The following is a 13,181-nucleotide window of genomic DNA, read 5'->3' on the forward strand; positions in this document are numbered from 1 at the left end:
ATAATGAAAACACAGTAAGGAGAAAAACTATGTTGAAGCCAAAATCACACGAGCAGCACACTTCTTGATCTCTAATTTTCAAGTGTTCTACACGGCTTCAAGTTGTCACAGCTTCAACTAAGCTTCAAAGAGATCTTCAGCTTTTCACAATGTACGTACTTAGGTTCTCACGTTTTTCTCTCTATCAATCTCTCTCTCTTGTGTACGCCTATCTCAAAAATAAATAGGCCAAGAATCCTTCTTCAATATGTTTCCTTGTAGGCGTAGGATTCCTTGAATTTGATCATATCAAATCTACACAAATAAAGAAAGAAAGATAAATATCAGATATGATATGTTAAATATTCTAATCAGCTTATCAATATCGCAAATAGGAAATAAATCACATAAATAAAGATTACTTCATGTCCAAGAAAGGCAAAAGATATTAAATAAATTCTTTCAAACTAGCAAAAGATAATTTCATCAAAATCCACCCCTTCAACCTGTGTATACCCTTGAGCTACCAACCTAGCTTTATTCCTAATGATGTTTCCCGACTCATCAGTTTTATTTTTGAAAATCCACTTAGTTCCTATGACATTACCATGAGCAGGACACGGTACTAAGTACCAAACATCATTCCTAACAAATTGTTCTAATTCTTCATGCATAGCATTGACCCAAAATTCATCTTTTAAAGCCTCTTCAACCTTTTTGGGTTCAATGTTTGACACAAAACACGAGAATCTTACCTGAGAATACATAGAACTCATGCACAATAAACCTGCCATCTTTCAATAATTCACTTTTTCTTTCCTTCGAGTTTGCAAGTCTCCATGCACATCTCCAATGACCTGTGAGATTGGGTGATTCTTTTGAATTCTGCTTGGAACGTAATTTTCAGCTTCATTTACCTCACTGTTCTCATCAATATTCTCATCAGTAGGTTTTTCAATTTTTGATTCTAGATTTTCTATAGGATGTATTGTCAGAGGTGTTGACAACACTCCTTTGACAGCATCTAAATTTCCAGAATTTTCAAACAGATCATTAACTTCATCCTCAGCTGTTTTCTTCTTTAGATCTGCAAAGTTATCAAAAAAAACATTAATTGACTCAAAAATAGTCCTTGTTCTCAAGTTATACATCCTATAGGCTCGGCTATTTGATGAATATCCCAAGAACATACACTTATCACTTTTTGCATCAAATTTAGCAAGATGATCTCTATCATTCAAAACGTGACATACACATCCAAAAACATGAAAATATTTAAGGTTTGGCCTCTTTCTCATGAGTATTTCATAGGATGTCATAGTAGTACCATTCCTCAAATAAACTCTATTTGAAATATGACATGCAGTATTCAAGGCTTTAGCCCAAAAACGTTTTGAAATATTTTTCGAACTCAACATCACTCTTGCCATTTCTTGCAAAGTCCTATTTTTCCTTTCAGCAATTTCATTTTGTTGTGGAGTTTTAGGAGCAGAAAATTCATGAGAAATACCTTTCTTATTACACAGACTAACAAAGAGGAGTTTTCGAACTCCTTACCATGATCAGTGCGAATACGGATTACCTTCAAATTAAGTAGATTCGTAATCTTAGTGAGCAGTTTCTTGAAGGCATCAAATGTGTCCGATTTTTCTCTCGGAAAATTTACCCAAGTATATCGTGAGAAATCATCCACACAAACAAAAGAATATTTCTTACCTCCAAAGCTTTCAACATCCATTGGACCCATCAAGTCCATATGTAAAAGCTCAAGGCAGCGTGTTGTCACAGATGTTGGCAACACCTCGTGTGACACCCTAGTCTGCTTCCCTTTCTGACACGCTTCACACACAAATGGAATACCAGATTTTAAGTTAGGCATACCTCTGACAACATCTAACTTACTTAAGTTCTTTAAAGTCTTGAAGTTTGCATGACCCAATTTTTGATGCCATAGATCAAACTCATTCAATTTTGTGTGCCTACAAGCCATCTCTTCTCCGAGTTGATAGCAGTTATCCGATGACCTTGTACCTGTCATGACACACAAATTTGAATCATCAAAAACTTTGCATAATTTCTTATCAAATTGCACATGCAAATTATCATCACAAAGTTGGCTTATGCTTATTAGATTTGCGGTTAATCCTTCAACATGAAGCACATTGCGAAGCTTGAGCAGACCAGCAACATCCAGAGTTTCCTTTCCAACAATGTTTCCCTTTGAACCTCCACCATAGGTTACTTTTCCACTTTTCTGTTCAACATAGTCAGTAAGAAACTTTTTGGAACCTGTCATATGACGAGAGCTACCGCTATCAAAGTACCATGCACCTGATATATTAGTTCTAAAAGCAGTATAAATCATATGACATTGAATATCAGCTTTTGGTACCCAAATCTTTCTTACATAAGATCTGTTTCTAGGGATGTTGTGGGGAGGAGTTGGCAACACCTTAGGCAACACCTTCGATGCAGATCTATACCTGTAGTCTTCCTGCAGCTTAAAACAATATTGTTTGATATGACCTGGTCTATGACAGTAATGACAGATGTACTTACGTTTCCTTCTAGATTTTGAAGGGGCAGCAGGCTGTGGCTTTGGTTTTGGAGGATCACTTGATGAGGCCTTTTTACTTGAGCTTTTTTCACTGCTACTTTCCTTGACAAACACAGAGCCTTTCGAACTTTCACCAACCTCAAATATGCTGTTTTCAAAACCTAAATCAGCCGTACCATCTCTTCCCATCATGAGTAATGAATCAAGCTTGGAAGTGCTTGAATTAAACTTGGCCAATGTAGCATTTGCTTTTCCGAGTTATTTCTTCACTTGGCTTAGTTCTATGTCTTTCTTACTCAGCATGACTTCCAGTCTTGACACATCAGCCTTTAGATCAGAATTTTCCTTCGAAAGAATAGTATTCATCTTATTCCTTTCAACCCAATCAGTATGAAGTTCTTCAAACATCATCCAAGCTTCTTCCATGGACATTGTCTCTTCACCTGTATCATTATCACACATGTTATCAGTAATGGAGGAATTCAAACAAACTGACCTTCGGGAGATGTTGCGGCCAGGTGTGGCAACACCTAAAGGATTGACTTGAAACTTTTTCTTGCTCTTCAGTAGGGCAGATAAGGCAGTATGGCTTTCTTCATATTCTTGTTCTTCTTCTTCAGACTCTCCATCACTCAAGGACGTGTTCATCCCTTTCCTAAGCGTGTTGGCACACTCATTTGCATAGTGTCCAAAACCTTGACAAGCATGACATTGAACAGTGTCCAACTTCTTTGAGACAAACTTCTTCTTCCCTTCCATCATCAGTCGAGGCTTAGGAGTATCAACAGGTTTCCTTGGTGATTGTTCTGGTCCAGTAATCCTTAAAGGCTTGTTAGAGAACATTGGAGCCTTGAGTTTTTGATCCGTCTTTCTTGACTCTTTTATCTTCTTCAGATAATCATTGAATTTCCTAGTCATGAGAGAAATCGAATCATCTTCTAAATCAGATTGATGGACTTCTTGATGAAATTGAACATACTCCTCGTATGAGGGTTTCAAGGATTGAAGGGCTATTGATTTTCCTTTATCCTTCTCTTGTTCTGTGTTGTTCATCTCAAAAACTTGAAGAATGCTAATCAGTTCAGTCATCTTCATCTTTGAAGTGTCTTTTTGTTGGATAACTGGCGAGTTCCCAGACCAATTACGATTGATACCCGGTGCAGCGGAGGTTTAAAAATTTTTCATGGAACGTTTCCATGGTATGGGTATCAACCGTTCATCGATTAAATTACGTGTGTGTAAAATTTAAATAACAATTAAATAAATTTTACCTCAAATCTCGCAACGAGATTAATGGACACCAACAGAACAATTCTGCTCTTGTTGTCTCTCCCTGGAACCGATGAACGCCTTCAATCAGGTCCACGAACAGAGGTTTAATCCCTCTGATAGATTGCACTAGAAAATCTATCAGAAGTTTTCTGCGAAGAGAATACACGAATTTGATTCGTTATTCCTTACTGCGATTCAAAATCACAGACCGGAATTTCTCAGACAGAGAGGGAGGGGGCGACGGCCAAGCTTGAGAGAAGGGCTAGGTTTTCGATTTTTTTCTCTCAAAATTATGAGCTATCATGTGTAATTTCTGTACTGAAATAACTTATTTATAATGCAGGCCACTAACACCTTAGGGCCCATTAGTCATAAGCTGGGGCCCGACAAGCAAAGCCCGCTCGTTCAGAAATTAATATAAAATTCATCGTGACTCCGATTGATGAAACGATTTCACCAATGTGCACAGAAACCATTTCTGCACGTTTTAAAGTCAAAATAAATTTTCCTGAATCCGAATTCAGTGGTTTCCAAAAATGTCCATCCCTATGTCATTTTAGGAAATCCTACTCCCTTACTCTTATTTAAGAAGTCCAACTCCTTAGTTCATTAAATTTAACTCTTTAAATTTAACTATCTCAACGGGGATTAAAACTCCATTACACTGTGTGACCCTCAATGGTTCAGGGATACAGCTAGCCGTGGGCTCACAACTCCTTGTGACTCGGAACAACACTTTCCGACTTGCCCAACGAATCATGGTAAAGCGCCTAGCAACATCGCCCCATGATTCCCTAGGTATCACTGATAGTGCCTACAAGAACCAGTAGATTTTGGTTAACGTACAGTACGGTCCCTTCATCCATATATCCCGATCGAATCAACAACCATTGGTATATCGAGAGTCGCTCAAGATTCGATAACTATGCAATACATCTTGAAGATCAAATTAGTGACATCGCATGTGCTACTAAGAAACCATTTCTTAAATCACATCAAGTACTCTGGCCAGAGATTTGTCACACTAATATCTCCTCAGATCGCATAGGATATCCACACTCGCAAGTATGTGGTGAATCCTTGACAACAATGCATTGACTCCTATATGTGTCGTAACTGTACCCAATCTCGACACCTGATGACCCCCTCAGAGTCGGTAAACGAGTCAAAGCACAGTACTAGCATATAGAGTCTCCATGATGTTTCAAGTCGTAAGGACTAATGGTGTACAACCAAAACCGCGGACTTTATCCACTCGATAAGTGATAACCACTTGGAAAGTCCGGATAGGGTAGTTCGACTATTCATCCTATGAATATCCATTTGCATGCTTCGAACATCTCCATGTTCCCTACCAATGAAACGTGGTACTCCGCATCGCAAATGCTAGTCTCAAACTCGAGCGATCCTTATCCTTATTATCGGACGGCTCAATCGACTAGGAACGGTTTTAGAATATACAGTGACTATAAGATGTATTTCATGATAGACATCTCCATGTTCTACCACATCTTACATACACTATAGTATATTCAAGGTCTTTATCAAAACAACAATAGTATATCACAATATAACAATATGAAGTAATATAAGTCATTGCCATAAAAGTGTAAATAATATTAAACAAAAGATTGTTTATACAAAGAGTCAACAAAGCCCATAGCCACACAGTTGGCTCACTGGGCACCCACTCTTACAATCTCCCACTTGCCCTATAGCCAACTAGTCATACTACGTAGACCCATTGCTTCGCGATGTTTGTCAAACAATGGTCCTGGCAAAGGCTTAGTAAGTGGATCAGCGATATTGTCTGCAGAGGCCACTCGTTCGACACTGATGTCTCCTCTTTCCACAATCTCCCGGATTATGTGGTATTTCCTCAGTACGTGTTTGGATCTTTGATGAGACCTTGGTTCCTTTGCTTGAGCAACGGCACCCGTGTTGTCGCAGTACACCGGGACTGGACCAACAAATTCAGGAATGACGCCCAACTCTTGGACGAAATTCCTCATCCAAACGGCCTCTTTAGCAGCAGCTGATGCTGCAATGTATTCAGCCTCAGTGGTGGAATCCGCTGTGGTGTCCTGCTTGGAACTCTTCCAAGAGACAGCACCACCATTGAGCATGAACACAAATCCAGAGGTTGACTTCGAGTCATCCACATCACTTTGGAAGCTAGAGTCGGTATAGCCTTCCAGTTTGAGTTCTCGTCCTCCATAAACCATGAACATATTCTTAGTCCTTCGCAAGTACTTAAGAATGTCCTTCACGGCTTTCCAATGCATCTGACCAGGATTAGACTGATATCTGCTCGTGACACTCAGAGCAAATGCTACATCCGGTCTGGTAGATATCATCCCATACATGATACTACCTATAGCTGACGCATATGGTACATGTGTCATATTCTCTATCTCTGCATCAGTCTTGGGACACATAGACTTGGATAGAGAAACTCCATGACACATGGGTAGATGTCCTCTCTTGGACCCATCCATTGAAAACCGTTTCAATATGGTATCGATGTAGGTTGATTGAGTGAGTCCTATCATTCTCTTAGATCTATCCCTATAGATCTGTATCCCAAGAATGTAGGATGCCTCACCCAAATCCTTCATCGAAAATCTACCTGATAACCATATCTTTGTTGACTGCAACATCCCTACATCATTCCCAATGAGTAGGATGTCATCAACATAAAGTACTAAGAATGTCACCGCATCCTTAACTACTTTCTTGTACACGCAAGGTTCCTCCGGGTTCTTGATGAAACCAAAATCTTTTATTGTTTCATCAAATTTCTGGTTCCAACTTCTTGATGCTTGTTTTAGACCATAAATTGATCTCTGAAGCTTGCATACCTTATGCTCGCTTCCCATGGATGTGTACCCCTCAGGCTGCTTCATATAGATTTCTTCCTTAATGTCTCCATTAAGAAAAGCAGTCTTCACATCCATTTGCCATATCTCATAGTCATACCATGCAGCTATGGCAATAAGGATTCTTATGGACTTGAACATTGCAACTGGTGAAAAGGTTTCGTCATAGTCAACTCCTTGCCTTTGAGTATAACCTTTCGCCACCAATCGCGCCTTGTAGGTCAATACCTTACCATCAGGCCAAGCTTTCTTTTGTAGATCCATTTACACCCTATTGGAACAATTCCATCGGGAGGATCCACTAAAGACCAGACTTGGTTAGTATGCATCGAATCCAATTTTGATTGCATAGCTTCAAGCCATAAATTCGAATCCGCATCAGAAATTGCTTCCTTGAAGCTTCTTGGATCACATCCAATGTCGGGTTCATCTTGACCCTCTTCAAGAAGAAGACCATATCGAACTGGAGGTCTAGAAGTCCTCTCGGATCTTCTAGGTGCAGGCGTGTCCAGCAATGGTTCCTGAGGTGTGGGATCGTTATTTTGTATTTCGGGTTCTTCTCGAACTTCTTCGAGTTCCATCATCTCGCCTTTCTTATCCAATAAGAACTCCTTCTCCAAGAAGGTGGCATTCCGTGAAACAAACACCTTTGTTTCAGCAGGATAATAGAAATAATATCCGATTGAATTCTTCGGATACCCCACAAAATAACACAAGCTGGATCGACTATCCAACTTATCTCCCACTGTCCGCTTCACGTAAGCAGGACATCCCCAAATCCTCAAGTACGAATACTTAGGAGCTTTGCCATTCCATAACTCGTATGGTGTTTTGTCCACTGCTTTAGTGTGGACGTTGTTCAACAACAATACCGCCGTTTCAAGCGCATAGCCCCAAAACGAAGGTGGAAGCTCAGTGAAGCTCATCATAGATCGAACCATGTCCAACAAAGTTCGATTACGACGCTCCGATACACCATTAAGCTGTGGTGTCATAGGAGGAGTCCACTGAGAGAGAATCCCATTCTCTTTCAGATAGTCCAAAAACTCGGTACTCAAGTATTCTCCACCTCGATCCGATCGAAGTGCTTTAATACTTTTACCTAGCTTGTTTTCTACTTCAGCCTTGAATTCTTTGAACTTTTCAAATGCTTCAGACTTATATTTCATTAAATATAAATACCCATACCTTGAATAATCATCAGTAAAGGTAATGAAGTAGGTGTGGCCATGTTGAGTCCCTACTCTAAATGGACCACAAACATCTGTATGGATCAAATCCAACAGATTTTGACTACGTTCAGGCTTCCCCTTAAAAGGAGATTTAGTCATTTTCCCTTTTAGGCAGGATTCACAAGTAGGTAGAGAGTTAATATCAGACATATCAAACATGCCCTCTCCCACTAGCTTGTTCATCCTCCTTGAGGAAATATGACCTAGTCTAGCGTGCCAAAGGTTTGCCGGGTTTTGACTATCGATTTTCCTTTTGTTTGTTGTCGCCGGTTTGTCAATACAATTCACTGGAACGTCTTTTAGTTTTAAATTGTATAGATCGTTTTCAAGTTGTCCATTTCCAATTAAACATTCATTCTTGCAAATATTGCAAATCCCATTCACAAAATTACAAGAATAACCATCTCTATCAAGCATAGAAATAGAAATAATGTTTTAATTAAATCTGGCACAAATAAAACATCTCTCAACAATAATTTAAAACCATTCTGCAAAATCTAAATAAATATTTCCCATAGCTATGGATTTAACTCTGGAACCATTCCCGAGCCTTGACTGGGTCTCACCCATCCTTAGCCTATTACTTCTTTATCATCATTTGCAACTCATTGCAAATATGAGATCTACATCTGGTATCCAATACCCAAGAAGTAGTATTAAAAATATTTATTTCAATGTATAACATACCCTTTGCAGTTCGCAACTGCTCGAGGTATTCCTTGCAGTTACGTTTCCAATAACCGGGTTTCTTGCAGTGATGGCAAACTTGTTTAGACTTGTCCAATTTTGTATGTAACATTTTGCCTTGAGATCATGGTCCAACCATTTCTCTAGTTACATCAGCCGGGGCTGTTTTCGGAGAAGCCTTTTCTAACACTTAGAAAATCTTTTTCCGAACTTAGGACAATCTTAACTTATGGAATCATTCTGTATTGTTTGCGTCAATAAGTTTGTTTTGTTGGAGAACAGAAACATGTGGATTACTGAGATAAAACAGACAATTATCGATGATTGTTTAAATAATTTACTAAGACATAAAATTGGCGAATTTTATTTTATGAATCTCACTCCCACTATTTTACCGATTTCACCACCCTCTAGTGAAAACGGGAAACTTTTTCCTTAGTGAGAACATGGAGTCCAATTGACAAACTTATGGTCCCGAATAATATCAGCCAACCATAATTCTCAAAAGGTAGAGCCCAATTGCTTCCAAAGCAACCCCCATGTTTTTACCTCATGTCCAATAAGGGCCCAATAATATGACGCCGTTTAAAGTGACATGTCAAGATGACCCATCAATATTAAGTTGTGATGGACGGTCGCCATGTGGATCCCCCAATAATATGAGCCGATCCCATGGGAGTTCCACCCAACTTACAACATTTGTCGATCCAATGTACAGCTTTCCGACGGACGGGCCCCCCCAATAATATGAGCCGGACCGTATCCGCGGGTAGCATCACATACATTGACCGTTGATGGAAGGTAGGAACATTTAAACAATATTTAAATTTCCTTTATTTATCTTGATATAAATTTTAAATCATATTTAAAATGAGGGATTTTATTTATAAAAATATTTGTCTCATCATATTTAATTTATTGCATGCATTGCCGGATTCACGCAATTTATGTCTAAACATGCATACAATCATAATATCACATATTATATAGGATGATCGATTCCATTTCTAATTGACCCGTGGTTGCCAATCACGGGTCTTAGTCCAATCCTAGGTAATATGCAGTATGCAAATGCAATCCTATTACATATGCTTCCAATTTACATTTCTTCAGTCTTCATTGTCTGCTGGGCCCACCATCTTCAAATCTTGATCTCCCACTAAATCTAATGTATTTACAATTAAATAACAATGACAAGTAGGGGATACATTTTTAGGGGGTGGGAACGGGCTATAAACCAAGCCCACTTTTATTACATATGACATTCATATCGGGCCATAAACCAGGCCCATTAATAAAACCAACAACAATAAAGACAAAATGTAAATTCCTAACATACACTTACAAAATTGGTCATGGCAATCGATCATCCTTATCCAATAACATTTAATTCAAAATTAATTTATTGGATAACATGCTGTGGCAATTCAAATTTAAACAAGATAAAATCATATTTTATATATAAAATCACATTTCACATATAAAATCATATTTTATCTCCATATCAAATAAAATCATATTTTATCTATAAAATCCAATTTTACAAATAAAATCATATTTTATCTAATATATCATAAGATCATATCTTATCATCAATTGTACCAAAATAATTGATTTCAAAATTCAATTTACGGATAAAATATTAAAATTTTCCAAAAAATTCAAATTTATCCAAAATCAATTTTAAAATTTACGGACTCGAACAATTCGATCCGAAATCTCGTGAACCAATCAAAAACAATTTTTGACCGGATCAAAAATAAAATTTTAAATATTAAAATTAATAAAAATATTAAAAATTAATTTTTCCCGCGGGCCACCCGGGACACTCCCGGGTTGGCCCGCACCCGGGGCGCGGGCCGGGGGCAGCCCGGCTGCCCCCTTAGGGCAGCGCCTGGCGCCGCCCCTGGGCGGCGCCGTGCGCTGCCCTGGGCGGCGCCGAGCGCCGCCCTGCGCAGCGCACAGCGCTGCCCTGGGCGGCGCCGTGCGCCGCCCTGGGCGGCGACGGTCGCCGCCTTGGGCGGCGCCGTGCGCCCCCTTTGGGCGGCGCCGTGCGCCGCCCGGGGCAGCAACAATTGCTGCCCCACCGGGCAGCGATCCAATCGCTGCCCGGGTTTTGCCCCGAAAAAAATTTTTTTTATTTAAAATATTTATTTTGTTTCAAAAACCGAGACTCAAAAATTTTGTACAATTGATTAATTCAATCGATTGATCTGAGCAACCTGGCTCTGATACCACTGTTTGATAACTGGCGAGTTCCCAGACCAATTACGATTGATACCCGGTGCAGCGGAAGTTTAAAAATTTTTTCATGGAACGTTTCCATGGTATGGGTATCAACCGTTCATCGATTAAATTACGTGTGTGTAAAATTTAAATAACAATTAAATAAATTTTACCTCAAATCTCGCAACGAGATTAATGGACACCAACAGAACAATTCTGCTCTTGTTGTCTCTCCCTGGAACCGATGAACGCCTTCAATCAGGTCCACGAACAGAGGTTTAATCCCTCTGATAGATTGCACTAGAAAATCTATCAGAAGTTTTCTGCGAAGAGAATACACGAATTTGATTCGTTATTCCTTACTGCGATTCAAAATCACAGACCGGAATTTCTCAGACAGAGAGGGAGGGGGCGACGGCCAAGCTTGAGAGAAGGGCTAGGTTTTCGATTTTTTTCTCTCAAAATTATGAGCTATCATGTGTAATTTCTGTACTGAAATAACTTATTTATAATGCAGGCCACTAACACCTTAGGGCCCATTAGTCATAAGCTGGGGCCCGACAAGCAAAGCCCGCTCGTTCAGAAATTAATATAAAATTCATCGTGACTCCGATTGATGAAACGATTTCACCAATGTGCACAGAAACCATTTCTGCACGTTTTAAAGTCAAAATAAATTTTCCTGAATCCGAATTCAGTGGTTTCCAAAAATGTCCATCCCTATGTCATTTTAGGAAATCCTACTCCCTTACTCTTATTTAAGAAGTCCAACTCCTTAGTTCATTAAATTTAACTCTTTAAATTTAACTATCTCAACGGGGATTAAAACTCCATTACACTGTGTGACCCTCAATGGTTCAGGGATACAGCTAGCCGTGGGCTCACAACTCCTTGTGACTCGGAACAACACTTTCCGACTTGCCCAACGAATCATGGTAAAGCGCCTAGCAACATCGCCCCATGATTCCCTAGGTATCACTGATAGTGCCTACAAGAACCAGTAGATTTTGGTTAACGTACAGTACGGTCCCTTCATCCATATATCCCGATCGAATCAACAACCATTGGTATATCGAGAGTCGCTCAAGATTCGATAACTATGCAATACATCTTGAAGATCAAATTAGTGACATCGCATGTGCTACTAAGAAACCATTTCTTAAATCACATCAAGTACTCTGGCCAGAGATTTGTCACACTAATATCTCCTCAGATCGCATAGGATATCCACACTCGCAAGTATGTGGTGAATCCTTGACAACAATGCATTGACTCCTATATGTGTCGTAACTGTACCCAATCTCGACACCTGATGACCCCCTCAGAGTCGGTAAACGAGTCAAAGCACAGTACTAGCATATAGAGTCTCCATGATGTTTCAAGTCGTAAGGACTAATGGTGTACAACCAAAACCGCGGACTTTATCCACTCGATAAGTGATAACCACTTGGAAAGTTCGGATAGGGTAGTTCGACTATTCATCCTATGAATATCCATTTGCATGCTTCGAACATCTCCATGTTCCCTACCAATGAAACGTGGTACTCCGCATCGCAAATGCTAGTCTCAAACTCGAGCGATCCTTATCCTTATTATCGGACGGCTCAATCGACTAGGAACGGTTTTAGAATATACAGTGACTATAAGATGTATTTCATGATAGACATCTCCATGTTCTACCACATCTTACATACACTATAGTATATTCAAGGTCTTTATCAAAACAACAATAGTATATCACAATATAACAATATGAAGTAATATAAAGTCATTGCCATAAAAGTGTAAATAATATTAAACAAAAGATTGTTTATACAAAGAGTCAACAAAGCCCATAGCCACACAGTTGGCTCACTGGGCACCCACTCTTACACTTTTATTTCTTCAAGTGCCCAAATCTTTCCATTGAATCTTTTAGGCAAAGATCGAAGAACCTTGTTCACCATAGTTTCACTAGCAATAGGTCCTCCAAGAGCATGCGTCTCTGTAGCTATCTTCCTAAGTTCCTTATCATAATCAGCAATAGTTTCATTCTCATCCATCCTGATATTCTCAAATCTTGCATTTAACAATCTCAATCTTGTTCTTCTCACACTACCAGTTCCTTCACAGTGTTCTTGAAGAGCATCCCATGCATCCTTAGCTACAGTGCAATCAGCTATGATTCCATACATCCTCATATCAACAGTTGCAAAAATTGCATTGAGTGCTTTAGCATTGTAGCTTGAACTTTGTGTTTCCTCGGCAGTCCAAGTTTCTTCTTTCTTGATGATGTAGTCTCCATCTTTATATAGCATCTTTGGAGGAGTCCAACCAGTCAGAATACTTTGTCAAGAACGAACATCCATA

The sequence above is a fragment of the Henckelia pumila genome, chromosome 1 (assembly GCF_033568475.1).
Source record: "Henckelia pumila isolate YLH828 chromosome 1, ASM3356847v2, whole genome shotgun sequence".
Taxonomy (NCBI): domain Eukaryota; kingdom Viridiplantae; phylum Streptophyta; class Magnoliopsida; order Lamiales; family Gesneriaceae; genus Henckelia; species Henckelia pumila.